At 38.0% G+C, this 14,699-nt stretch overlaps 1 protein-coding gene across 14 annotated transcripts in view; it reads left to right on the top strand.

Moving 5' to 3' along the window:
* LOC113533992 (gephyrin) overlaps positions 1-14,699 on the top strand; it is a 160,434-nt gene that overhangs the window by 131,801 nt on the left and 13,934 nt on the right. The gene's annotated exons all lie outside the window — the stretch shown is intronic.

Below are 14,699 nucleotides of genomic sequence, written 5' to 3' on the forward strand. Positions count from 1 at the left end.
GCATTTTTTAACATGTTATGGTTACTTTTGACCAGTAGGGTGGTGCTGGCACAAAATTTTTTGCATAGCCATAGGGCATTGTCCTGAAGATATCTTCCGAGTTTTGTGTCAGTGTCCCTTCCTGTTTGGCAGCTTCGCTGTCAGATTTGTTGGCCCATTATGGACAAACCGTTTGGAATATTCAAAATTCTTTTGATAACTTTTTTGATGCTTACTCTGAAGATGATGTTTGCCAAATTTGGTGGTGATCGGACAAAATTTGTAGGAGGAGTAGCGAAAAAGCTTTTTGACAAATTCCAAGATCACAGAAAATCTAATTAGGCAGAAATTGATGTCATGGGGTGCGTTGAACTCATCTCAACCCAGGGAATCAAGGGATGCCTTTTAAATTTTGGACACACGGTTCAAAAGTTGACCATAAATGTACTATGTGCCCAAATTTGATGGTGCTAGAACATTGGCAGCACTTGGCCCAGATTTGGTCAGAATGTTCCTTAGACCCTCCCCAATCAGTGTACCAAATTTCACAACTTTTTACCAGACGGTTCTATGGGCTGCCATAGACACCCTAGCCAGAAGAAGAATTTGAAGAAGAAAACAGAATAACTATAGGGTGCCTATGCACCTTCGGTGCTTGGCCCCCTAATAACAAGAACAGTGACTAAAACAATAGGTGCCTACGCACCTTTGGTACTTGGCTCCTAAATATAGCTGCAAGCAGCAGTTACGGGGCCAAGCACAACAGAGGCAAAGTAAGCATCAGAGCAAGCATCAGAGCCTGATCATAATTTGCATATCAAGTTTCAGTGCAATAGGCAGTAGTGTTGCCAAGATATTGCATAAAACACTATGCGGCGCTTATTTCAATGCGTTATATGGAAACGGATTGAGATATCAAAAAGTTTTTTTGCCAACATACTCTGATGACGATCTATGTTAAATTTGGTGAAGATTGGCTAAATGGTCTAGGAGGACTCTGAAAAAGTAGGTTTTTAACATGACTCAAAATGGCGGACAGACAAAATGGCTCACTGTGGAAAAATGTATATCACTGGTTTCGGACCGACAGTTCAGACTGGTCTAGCAACAAGAAATCCATAAATTATTGCTGGCGTGGACGGAAGATGATCTGAGTCGAAGTTGGTGAAAATCGGACGAACAGTCCAAAAAGCAAAAATATGCTTTTTTTTATATCTCGTGAACCCTAGGGGGCCATATGGTGGCCAAATTGTTTACAAATGTCAACATGTTTTTGAAAATTATTGAGCTTCACATTCTGAGTAGTTTGACACCAATATTGTGAAGCTAGGACAAAAGGCATTTCCAGAGGGTCAGGAGAAAAAGCATGGTTTCACTGTACCCTTATTTTACGAAGATGTGCTTGTTTTTAAGTGCAAAACATGAATAGTGCCCCCAGAAGCCAAGTTGTGTAAGAATATCAATTATTAGGGGGTCCTTAGAGAGACCATACTTTCTAGTTTTGTGACAATAGTTCAGTGTTTACCCTGTCAAAAGACTGCTGAAAGCAGATTGGCTGATGACAGCCCTATTTGTTAAGTAATTGAGTCATCATCAAAAATCTACTTGCAGGTTAGCAGAGAGACGCAGTGTACCAAGTTTCAGCTCGATCGGACATACAGTTCTTGAGAAACAGTTATGCATGTTCACACCCCAAACTTTGCACATGACCTCAAAATCAAGTCCTGTATATGTTTCAAGTTTTGTGCAAATCTGTCCAAAAAAGTCATGAGTTGGGAATTTTTGAGTAAATTATGCTTTGCTTCATTAGAATTGATTGATATGTGGTGGCCATATTGTTTACAAACGTCAACATGTTTTTGGTAATTATTGAAGGTCACACTCTGCAGAGCAGTTTGACACCAAAATTGTGATGATAGGGAGAACCCACGGAATAAGTATCAAAGAATATGCGTAATATGCAAAACCTACTTTTGCAACCTAGTCCAAGAATTTTTGGCCAGTCTTCACAATATTGGTGTCAGAGAGTGTTGAGAGAAACTCAGTAATTATCAAAATATGTTGACATTTATAAACAATTTGTCCATTACACATCAATCAATTCTAAGCTGGTTTACTCAAATAATTGTAATTCATGATTGGTTATATGCATTTGAGCCAGACTGGAAATACATTCCAGTACATTGTTCAGTACAAGATTCTGAGGATGACTGCCAAGGTTGGGGTGTGGTCATACATAGGGGGTGGAGTTTAGGTTGAGTTTAAGGAGAGTGTGAACCTCAATAATTATCAAAAATGTTGACATTTGTAAACATTTGTAATTATCACAGATGTTGACATTTGTAAACAATATGGCCGCCACAAGTCAATTCTAACAAGGCGGAGCATAATTCACTCAAAGAGCTGTAACTCATGAATGGTTGTGTGCCCCCAGATGAAACTTAAAAGGCATGTACAAGACAAGATTCTGAGGTCATGTGCAAAGTTTAGGGCATGCGCTGCATTCACGACATGTTGGAATTACCGTAATTACTTGATGACAACCCAGACATTCTACTCTGAGCTTTTCACGTCCTCGGACTCAGAATTATGCATTTCTGTATGGCAAAATGAATCCGTGTGAGATGATGATGTTGACTGTATTGTATGTCTTTCTTTTATTTTCAGATTAATCTTGCATTAATAAGACATTAGTAATAGTCAATTATATGAATTATTACACAAATATTACAAGATAGCTACTTAACTACATTTTACTGCTGAAGCCACCGCCATTCTGAATGTTTCTGCATGACGTTGCAGCGGTCAGGTGCTACCCATGGTCATGCATAGGGGGTGGAGCTAAAGTCAGATAATTGTTTCGCAGGAACTATACGATCGAGCTGAAAATTTGGTATGGTGCATCATTATGATAATCTGTAATTGGAATTTTCATAATGGCATGGTTTATTAAAAATGTGGCCACCATTGGCCAATCAGGTTTCAATCATTGGTAAAATAAGGGGTACAATGAAACTTACTTTTCTGCATACTTTGATTCGTTACCCCTAAAAATGTGCCTTTTGGACCCCTAAAATTTTTGATAATTTGCTTAATATGCAAAACCGCCTTTTGAGAACTTGTCTTAGGATTTGTGTCCTACTCTTCCCAATTTGGTGTCAAACTACTCAGCAGAGTGTGACCCTCAATAATTATCAAAAACATGTTGACATTTATAACAATATGACCACCACGTGGCAGTCAGTTCTAATGAGGCGGAACATAATTTACCCAAACAGCTCTAACTCATGACTTTTTGCATTGATTTGCATGAAACATGAAACATATGTACAAGCCAAGATTCTGAGGTCATTTGCAAAGTTTGGGGTGTGGACATGCATAAGGGGCAGGGCTAAGGTCAGGTACGTGTTTCTCAAGCTCCGTATGACTGATCAAGGTGAAACTTGATATACTGCATTCACATGGCAATCAGTTCTAATGAGACTGAACCCAATTTACTTAAACAGCTATATGACAGAGTTATCATTAACCTGTTGCCATTGAATTTGTTCATTATGTCCCACATCCCACCCCTACGCAGCCAATTGAAATGACAAATATCCACCTGAAAGGGGCACTATAATAAATGAATTTACCTTTATGTTTTCACGATTCTAGGGAATAGAGTAAAACTTGTTATATTAGCAAAATTGCTGAGTCCTCCTGCATCTTTTTGCTATATATTGGCCAACTTTTGGCTGATATACTTTCTGATATTTTTATTTTTCTGAAAACCCTTCCTTTTCAAACTATTCCTAAGCCGTTCACCTGATCAGCATAAAATATGAAATGTAGCAAATAGAGAGTTTGATAACAACAACCTACTAAAACATTTTTTGATTGGCCAAACCTTTGGCTGCTGCAGCTCAATGAAATTTCTATGAACTTTACAATACATAATAAGTGTTACACTCTCTGGCCACCCCCCAAATTTCATAACAATTGGTTCATAGGGGGCCCTACAACAAAAAAAATGCATATCTCCTCAACCGTTTGACATATGAAGATGAAATTTGCTCTACTTTTTCTTGGTCAAAATTGAAAATTTTATGTCAAGTTATTTTTCTAATTAATACATTTGGGGGAAGGAATTTAGCCTACCAAAAACTACACCCTGGTGTTTGTATTTGTGTGTTGTTTGTTCTAAGCAGGACAGAATTTGAGTTTAACATTACTGGTTTATATGGATCTAATCTAGACATTTTGTCTAAAAATCTATCTTTTTTGTACGTGAAGCTATCCAAAATTATGTTTATGCATAGAGTGAGAAAAAAGAAGGGCAAATAGTGCCTATTCTGTCTGAGTCCGGTGTGATTATTAAACAGACAAGCATGTAAAACTTTCATCAAATTCTTTTCACAAGCCCAATCAGCATGTCTGTCCTGTGCATGTGTGTTTGAGTCATCATGCACTCATGGCCAAGTGAGATGGGCCCAACTGGCCTTATGGTGGTGCTATAGTGCAGGGTTTTTACCTTTTGGTCTGTATTTCATGAACCATGAAACGTGCAAAAAATTATTTTTTCTTTGGATTCCTTTGGTTCTTGCAAAAAAAGATCATTTATCCCCACCCATTGTAATTTATGAGAATTTGTATAATATGCCAAACCTATTTTTGCATACTCCTCCTAGGTTTTTATCCAAATCTGCAACAAATTGGTGTCATATTATTTGGAAGAGTGGAATCCCTAAAAGTTATACCAAATATTTTGAAATTTACAAACAGTATGTCTGCCACAACTCAAGAGTGCTCAAATGGATTCACATGAAACTTGAAAGTCATATACAGGATAAGATTCTGATGTCATACACAAAGCTTGGGGCATGGTCCTACATAGCTCCACCTCCAAGCGTAACAATAACCGTTTCTCAGGAACCGTAAGTCTGATCAAGCTGAAATTTGGTATACTTCATCTATGTGCTAATTTGTAAGTGGATATTTGATGTCCCAATCAGTTAAAAAAAAACATGGCAGCCACTGACCAATCAGCTTTCAGCTGGAATTTGACAGGTTTAACATTGAGCTATTATCACCAGACTTGAAAGGTATGTTCCTGTTGGGACCCACTTGTAAAGCAAGCAGATTGGCCACTGAGGTGGTGATATTCATGTTTTTGTACATTAAAAGAAGCTTATCTCTTGTAAAATAAGGTGTATAGTAAATCTTCATTATTTTGATTCAGTGGCTAAAAGTAAACAAATTTGCCTTTTGAACCATTTAGCCCTGCTCACTCCAATTTAAAATAATTGCATAACATGCAAAACCTACTTTTGTATAGGGTCTAGGTTTTCACCCAATCTGAAAAAAAAGTGGTGTCAAATTATTCGGAAGAGTGTGAATCTTAAAAATTATCCAAAACATTTTGAAATTTGCAAACAATATGGCTGCCACAGGTTAATCAATTATGATGAGGCAGAGCCTCAGTTACATAAACAGATAGAAACTCATGAATGCTTGCATATAGAGAACAGGATTGTTTACCATGTCTAGGGTGTGATCATACACAGACTGGAGCTAAGGTGAAATAACTTTTTCTCAGGAACTGTAAGTTGCATCAAGCTGAAATTCTGTATATAACTTCTGTGTACTAATGTGTATGTGGATTTTTGATGATGACCTAATTATTTAAAAAACATGGCTACCATCAGCCAATCAGTTTTAAGCAGGCATTTGTCTGAGTTAACATAAGCAATGGTCACAAAACTTAAATGGTAGGTTCAGGTTGTGACCCACTACATAGAGGACGGGGCTAAGTTCAAATTACTGTTTCTCAGGAACCATAAGTCCTACTGAGCTGAAATTTGGTAAAGTGTATATCTGCGCTAATATGTAAGTGATCTGATTACTTAGAAGAAGAAAAAAAAACATGGCCACCATCAGACAATCAGCTTTCAGCAGGCATTTAACAGGGTTAACACTAACCTATTGTCATGAAATTTGAATGGTAGACAAATGGTACACATAGATAACCAGGTAGAAATTTGGTGTGAGATTTGATGTGCTGAATTGTTCTGCTCATCTGTACCAGGATTTTAATTCTGTTGGGTTACTTCAAAAACATGGCTGCCCTCAGCTGTTTCTCTGGAAGTGAAAGTCTGACTGAGCTGAAATTTGGTGTGCAGATTTGTTCTGCTAATCTGTACCTGCATTTTAATTTCTATTAGGTTACTTCAAAAACATGGCGCTCTCAGCCAAATGGTTTTTAGCAACATTTCATACAATTTCAGACATTTCATATTTATTATGTTTTGGAGCATCTTTATTATTTGATGCAACTTGGCAAGAACTGTCCACTGGGGGCTATATTATGGGTGCTTGGGCCAGATAATCTCCACTTGTGACTATATTTCTTAATGTTTTTGTATAAATTGTACATACCCTCTTCACATGCTCTCACATGTGCATGCACTCTCAATGGTGAACCATAATCATTCAGTTCATGCTAACCGAGTCCCTCACAAAAAAAAAAAAAAAAAAAAAAAAAAAAAAAAAAATTAAAATGTTGCTGGTTCACGAGGGAAGTGCAGCAGAAATGTTCAAAAGTTAAGCAAATGTATGTTATTCTTATCTGTTTTTGTGTTGTTCTATTGTATCTGGAGGGAAAGATCTGCATCATATCGGCCATCAGCATTAGAAAACCCATATCAGTAAACCACAGTTGACCAAATTTGACAGTGATATGCAGTAGCCCCTAAAATATTCCTTTTCTACACAGGCATAAACAATAATAAGAAAGCTTATTATTAACTTATTATAAGAAATCAGGAAGACCCTGGTATTAGGGCACTAAAGCACGCTCCTTATTTATATAAACTCCACTTATACCTATCCAATCTGGTATGGTCATAGATTGTACTTTAAAACTCATTTGAGGTTATCAGTACAGGCCACTCTGTTCCAAGGTGGGGGCAGAGCTAGGAAAGACAAGACTGTTTCTCCAGGAAGACAGTGGGACAGAAAGTTATTCAAACATCTAGTGTTATATCCCCAAAGCAATTTTCCTATCAAAAAACATCAAATTAATGAATATAACCTTTTTCATGTACTTGAAAGGTTCTATTCACTTTGTACTTTGTTTCTGCTGTGATAATTGCATGCTTAAAGAATGTGTAATCCTTCCATTTTCTTTAAATGTATAGGAACCTCAGCAACTAAGTAATGGTGTAAAATGCATTGCAAAATCATGCTTGGAACTTTGGAGTAAGTTCAGTAATTGAGTTGGAATTCTACCCCATGACTTCCCTTTGAATAACAACCAATCAGCAGCACTGAATGAGGAGAGTCAACACTGAGGGGGATGAGGGGGGATGCTGACCTGCCTCATCACGCCTCAGTATACACCAACCAGCCATAATATTCAAACCACTGCCAGGTGACGTGAATACCATTGATTAGCTCATTACAGTTGCACCTATCAAGAGGTGGGATATATTAGGCAGCAAGTGAACAGTCAGTTCTTGAAGTTCATGTGTTGGAAGCAGGAAAAATGGGCAAGCGTAAGGATCTGAGGAACTTTGTCAAGGGCCAAGTTGTGATGGCTAGACGACTGGGTCATAGCATCTCCAAAACAGCAGGTCTTATGGGGTGTTTCCAGTATGCACTGGTTAGTACCTACCAAAAGTGGTCCAAAGAAGGACAACCCTGTGAACCAGTGACAGGGTCATGGGTGCCCAAGGCTCATTGATGCGCATAGGGAGTGAAGGCTAGCCCATCTGGTCCAATCCCACAGAAGAGCTGTATCACAAATCACAGAAAATTTAATGCTGTCTATAATAGAAAGGAACACATAGTGCATCACAGCTTGCTGCGTGTGGGGCTGCATAGCCACAGACTGGTCAGAGTGCCCACACTGACCCCTGTCCACCACCAAAACGCCTACAATGGGCACGTGAGCATCAGAAAAGTTAGAAATTTTAGTCAGAAACTCACATTCATCTATGAGTTGGGCATGAGGTGGATGGAAATCTAATGCCCAACACACAGATGTGCAGAAGCTTCTCTACAGACCTTCAGTATTGTCATGGTGGTCTAGCTACATTTAATTTGTTAAGTAGATCTCTTTTGCCCACATTTGCCTACACTCTCTGTTTGTATTCCATCCAACTTCCTTATAACCACTAGTAAAGTTAACATCATATGTTGGTGTTAGTTTTTTTAAACATAATTCACATCTTTCTTTTCTTCTATTAAGAAATTCAGATCTTGCTTTAGGATCAGTCTTAAGCCACTACCTGTGGCTTGCTTTCTTTGGCTACTTAGTGGAAACTAAACAGGTTGAATTCATATAAAATTAATATATTTACAAATACATTTTCAAAGAAATATAAACAAAATATTCTTCCTCAGATATCAATTGAATTAGCAGGAAAGTGCAATTGAAAATACATAAAAAGCAGTTCCAAATTAAACTTTAATAAAGAACCTTTTCTATATACTTATTTATAAATTGAGTGCAAACCAATGACTGTATATATGGGTAGACATCATAACAGGAAATCAAAACTGAAGCCAAAATGTCTCTGAGGCCATCTATTGCCTGCCTGCAGTACAGTTTTTAACCCTGCCTATTCTCATGTTAGTCAGTGAGAAAGTTTAATTTCCACAAATTATTTTCGGGAACAGAGTTTTATCATTTTTACAAGTTCAGTTGACCTTGATATCTCCCCAATACTTCGTTATGATAAACATGTTTAGGAGTTATTTGGTGATAAATAAAAGGGTGTGGTTGATGAAGTGGTATAGCCATGTCTAGTTCTGTTGTAAACTGTTCTAACATACCCTCAGGAGGGAGTTCTTTGCAGTTTTTCTGGTATGTTGCTCATTTTGATGTCATTTTGATCTCATAGTTGAGCTAGCTCATTGTACTGATATTTTAACTAGCAAACCAGCATGAGTGAATGAAATGATGGCATAAAAAAAGGCATCTAACACTAAATCAATTAAAAAATTACAGTCACATCCATAAGTATTTGGACAGTGACACAATTTTTGTAATTTTGCCTCTGTACACCACCACAATGAATTTGAAATGAAACAATCAAGAAATGATTGAAGTGTAGACATTTAGCTTTAATTAGAGGTTTTAACAAAAATATTGCATTAACTGTTTATGAATTACAGCCATTTTTTTACATAGTCTGTCCATTTTCACAAGCTCAAAAGTAATTGGACAAACTAAACTAATCCTAAATATTAAGATTATTTTTAATACTTGGATGCAAATTCTTTGCAGTCAATCTCTGCCTGAAATCTGGAACCCATGGACATCACCAAATGCTGAGTTTCCTCCCTTGAGATTCTTTGCCAGGCCTTTACTGCAGCTGCCATCAGTAGCTGCTTGTTTGTGAATCTTTGTCTTCAGTAAGTGTAAAGCATGCTCAATTGGGCTGAATGACTCAGCCTTTTAAGAACATTCCATTTCTTTACCTTAAGAAGCTCTTGAGTCATTTTTGCGGTACTTTTTGGGTCATTATCCACCTGTACTTTGAAGCAACTTTCTAGCAGTTTTGCAGCATTTAACTGAATCTGAGCAGACAGTGCTCTATACACTTCAGAATTCATCCTGCTACTTCAGCAGTCACATCATCAATAAACACCAGTGACCCAGTTCCATTGGCAGCCATATATGCCCATGCCATAACAATGCCTCCACCATGCTTGACAGATGATGTAGTATGCTTTGGATCATGAGCCCTCCCTTTCCTTCTCCATAGTCTTCTCTTCCCATCATTCTGGTACAAGTTAATCTTGCATCAGTACTGGTTAGACTTTTTTTAGGTGCTTTTTTAGCAGTCTAAGCTAGACTTTCTGTTCTTGAGTGTTACCAGTGGTTTTAATCTTGAGGTAAACCATCTGTATTTACATTCATGAAGGCGTCTCTTGATTGTAGACATTGACAATGAAACACCTACCTCGTCGAGTGTGTTTTTGACTTGGCTAGATGTTGCGAAGGGGTTTTTCTTCAACAAGGAAAGAATGCTGTGATCATTCACTTTAGTTGGCTTCCATGACCTTCCAGGCCTTTTGGTGTTGCTGAGCTCTCCAGTGCATTCATTCTTTTTAAGAATGTACCAAATTGTTGATTTGGCTGCTCTTAAAGTCCTAGCTGTTCCTATGAACAGCTACCAAATGCAAATTGAACACTTGGAATGAACTCCAGACCTTTTATCTCCTTAATATGTCATGAAATAATGAGGAAACAGGTCACACCTGGCTATTAAACTGCTTATCAGTCAAGTCCAATTACTTTTGAGCCTGTGAAAATGGAGTGACCATGTAAAAAATGGCTGTAATTCCTAAACTATTAATGCAATATTTATGTTAAACCCCTTGAATTAAAGCTGAAAGTCCACTTCAATCACATCTTGATTGCTTCAATTCAAAACTACAAATGCAAAATTATGAATATTGTGTCACTATCCAAATACTTATGGACATGACTGTATAAATAAATTGAAATTAATAAATAAACTTCATCGTAATTTACAAATGACCGAAGGTACAGTTGACTGCAGGTGTCAGAGATAGATCAAAATCATGGCGAGCTGTGATTGTTTTTTTTTTTTTGTTTGTTTGTTTTAGTGTAAATGTTAATTGCTGTTTACCAGTATAGTATTTTCAGTTGGTACCTTACATTACCTACTTACAGTTGAGGTCAAAAGTTTACATACCCCTTTCAGAATCTGCAAAATGTTTATTATTTTACCAAAATAAGAGGGATCATACAAAATGCATGTTATTGTTTATTTAGTGCTGACCTGAATAAGATATTTCACGTAAAAGATGTTTACATATAGTCCACAAGAGAAAATAATAGTTGAATTTATAAAAATGACCCTGTTCAAAAGTTTACATACCCTTGATTCTTAATACTGTGTTGTTACCTGAATGATCCACAGCTGTGTTTTTTTGTTTACTGATAGTTGTTCAAGAGTCCCTTGTTTGTCCTGAACAGTTAAACTGCCTGCTGTTCTTCAGAAAAATCCTTCAGGTCCCACAAATTCTTGGGTTTTGAGATCCACACTGAGGACAACTGAGGGACTCATATGCAACTATTACAGAAGGTTCAAACGCACACATATGCTCCAGAAGGAAAAACCATGCATTCAGAGCCGGGTGGTGAAAACTTTTTGAATTTGAAGATCAAGGTAAATTTAACTTATTTTGTCTTCTGGGAAACATGTAACTATCTTCTGTAGCCTCTGAAGGGCAGTACTAAATGAAAAAATACGATATTTAGGCAAAATAAGAAAAATGTACACATCTCCATTCTGTTCAAAAGTTTTCACCCCCCGGCTCTTAATGCATGTTTTTTCCTTCTGGAGCATCAGTGTGCTGTAGGATCTGAAGTGAACAGGCAAGGAAAGCAAAGAAGCCATAAAGCTAGGAATCCTGCTCCCAGACTTTGCAGACCCAAGTTAATTACCACTTGTTTACTGATTGCTGGATTTCAACTGCCCTGTGAACAATCAGCAACTGATAGGACATCCCTGACAGAGGACGAACCCTCTCAGCCAAGAGGAACCTCTGTCAAACTTATTGATCTAGGCCGCTGGCCAAGACCAGATGGCTCACCCAACACGATGCTAAAACTGATAACTACAGAAAAAGAGGGGGGGACTCACCCAAGGACCTTCATGGAATGAGACCTTTGTTCTCCCCAGGAACACAAAGTTCACCACCCTTCACACATTCCGCAGAACCCAGCTTTAACAGACTGCATAAGGCTACTTTACATCTCCTATAAGGACAATGACTTTTAAGATGATGCACCATAGTTTGGAAACTTGTTGCCTCTTTTAATGTCATTCCATATGTGTGTCATGCTTATAGCCACCAGGTCATTATAATGCTTTTTGATCGTTTAACAGGGACCATAGTGTTCGTGTGTGTATCAATAACAGCAGGTATGTCATGTTTGGTATGTGTGTGATCACTATTGAATTTCCTAAGGGTTGGTATACTGTAAAGTTGAGTACGATGTATTACATGCATGTTACCAAATTCCTTAACAAAGTTCTAACTTAACCTTATGCAAAGTTTGCAAAGCACATAACTCAGAGACCAGAATGTTAATTAGTGTCAGAGGAGGAGAATACAGTTTACACCCTGCCCCAAGATCCTGCTGATTGGAGCAAACACTTTGGGGTCAGCCCAACTGGAAAGGGTTAAAACCCCCTGACACAAAGGAAACCAAGAGTCTCATCCTATCCATCCTTGAGAGACTCCAACACATCTTTGGAGCCTCATCCACAACATCTTCCAAGAGTCTCATCCAAAACACCTGTGCAAGAGTCCATCAACATCTTCAGAGAGTCCTCTTCAACTAACAGCTCAAGAGAGTCTCCATCCACATCTGAAGGAAGTCTCATCAACCAAGAGCTGTAGAAGTTCATCACGAGGAGATCACGCTTGCTCCGAGACTCCGCATCCAGACTGGTTCTTGCAAAGCCTCCAACTCTTGCCTTCACACCGCTGTGAACCATTCTTCAAAGTTTTGCAACCCGCCTACGAGACTCCGCCGGGTTCGCGCCTCACTCTCTTTATCTTTCTCATTGGTCTTTCGGGATGCTACATAAGGCCAACCAGACCGCCGACCAATCAACATCGCCGGAAACTCCTTCCAAACAACAACGCAATGAGGGAATCCCTGGCAACACAAATGCAACTATAGTACCTACAGATTCTCGCTGAACTGGTGCATTTAATACAAGTTTAAAGCCCTTCTAAACGAAGCGAATGTTAAATCAAACTCATAAGTTGATGGTTCGTTCAGGTCATGGTCTGAGAAACTGCTAGTAACTTGGAATTTCATTCACTCTCTTTTCAAAGCCATTTTCACCCCTGTTTACACGTGTGTGTGTGTGTGTTTGGGTTAGATTAGTTTCTGTATTGTTAGAATAGTAATAAAGTCTCGTCTGATTTTATAAAGGCCAGTGTCTTGTGTCTCTGTGCTTCAAATTTATTGCCTTAAACTGCCGATCTTGTTACTGTGCTCTTAATATAGTGTTTCACTATATTTAGGATATTATTGCCAGTGGCCACGGAGGTAATATCCCATATACAATTAATAAATACACTCATTTCAACTTATCGCTGGACGAATAGTTGATCAGCTGTTAAAATATTAAGTTTACAAATTTCCCCTTTTGAGCTGATCTGCTAATGTCCTACATATTTTGGTGGAGAATACACCTTCTGTAATAGTTGCATATGAGTCCCTCAGTTGTCCTCAGTGTGAAAAGATGGATCTCAAAATCATACAGTCATTGTTGGAAAAGGTTCAAATACACAAAAAATGCTGGAAACCCAAAGAATTTGTGGGACCTGAAGGATTTTTCTGAAGAACAGCAGGCAGTTTAACTGTTCAGGACAAACAAGGGACTCTTGAACAACTATCAGTAAACAAAAAAACAAAGCTGTGGATCATTCAGGTAACAACACAGTATTAAGAATCAAGGGTTTTTGAACTTTTTTTAAACTTTTGAACAGGGTCATTTTTATAAATTCAACTATTATTTTCTCTTGTGGACTATATGTAAACATCTTTTATGTGAAATATCTTATTCAGGTCAGCACTAAATAAACAATAACATGCATTTTGTATGATCCCTCTTATTTTGGTAAAATAATAAACATTTAGCAGATTCTGAAAGGGGTATGTAAACTTTTGACCTCAACTGTACATGGATAATGTCAGACTAACATTAGTTACTAGCATAAAGTGCCTATCACTAATATGGTTGGGCAAGAGCTTGACTCACCTGGCTTTATCTACGGTGTGTGCTCTGACTCCAAGATCTCTTCTATGCAGGCTTTGTGTCCAATTTTCCTAAGATAGTGACTCCAGTTTCGACCAAAAAAAGACTTCAAAAATGCACAATGGGAGTAAATGGCACTATGTTGTCCCCTCATATACACTCACTGAGCCCTTTATTAGGAACACTATACTAATACTGGGATACTGTTTAGGGTCTCCCTTTGCTCTCAAAACAGCCTCAGTTCTTCATGGCATGGATTCCACAAGATGATGAAAACATTCCTTTGAGATTCAGGTCCCTGTTGACATGATTGCATCATGCAATTCCTGCAGATTTTTCAGGTGCACTTTCATGCTGCGAATCTCCCATTCTACCACATCCCACAGGTGTTCAATTGGATTCAGATCCAGTGACTGGGAAGGCCACTGAATAACACTGTCATGTTCAAGAAACCAGTTTAAGAGGACTTTTGCTTTGTGACAATGTTTTATTATCAGTTCAGTAGTTACAGAAATACTCAAACCAGCCCATTTGGAAGCAACCATGCCACATTAAGAGTCACTAAGATTAAATTTTTTTCCCTATTCTGATGGTTAACGTGAACATTACCAGAAGCTGCTGGCCCGAATCTGCATGATTTTATGCATTGCACTGCTGCCACATGGTTGGCTGATTAGGTAATTGCATGAATGAGTAGGTGTTAAGGTGATCCTAGTAAAAGTGCCAACTGAGTGTATATAGTTATTGGTATAAACACAATGAAAAATGTCTTCCATTGGCGCACAACATGTTTTTCGGTTGCAGCACATAATATTTTTGAATTCAATCAAATTTGACACAGAATCTGACACAGAAATGATCACTTAAGCTAAACAGGTCTTTTTGTGACTACAGTTCTTTATAAAATTTATAATGCAAATA

This window comes from Pangasianodon hypophthalmus, chromosome 10 (assembly GCF_027358585.1).
Source record: "Pangasianodon hypophthalmus isolate fPanHyp1 chromosome 10, fPanHyp1.pri, whole genome shotgun sequence".
Lineage (NCBI taxonomy): Eukaryota > Metazoa > Chordata > Actinopteri > Siluriformes > Pangasiidae > Pangasianodon > Pangasianodon hypophthalmus.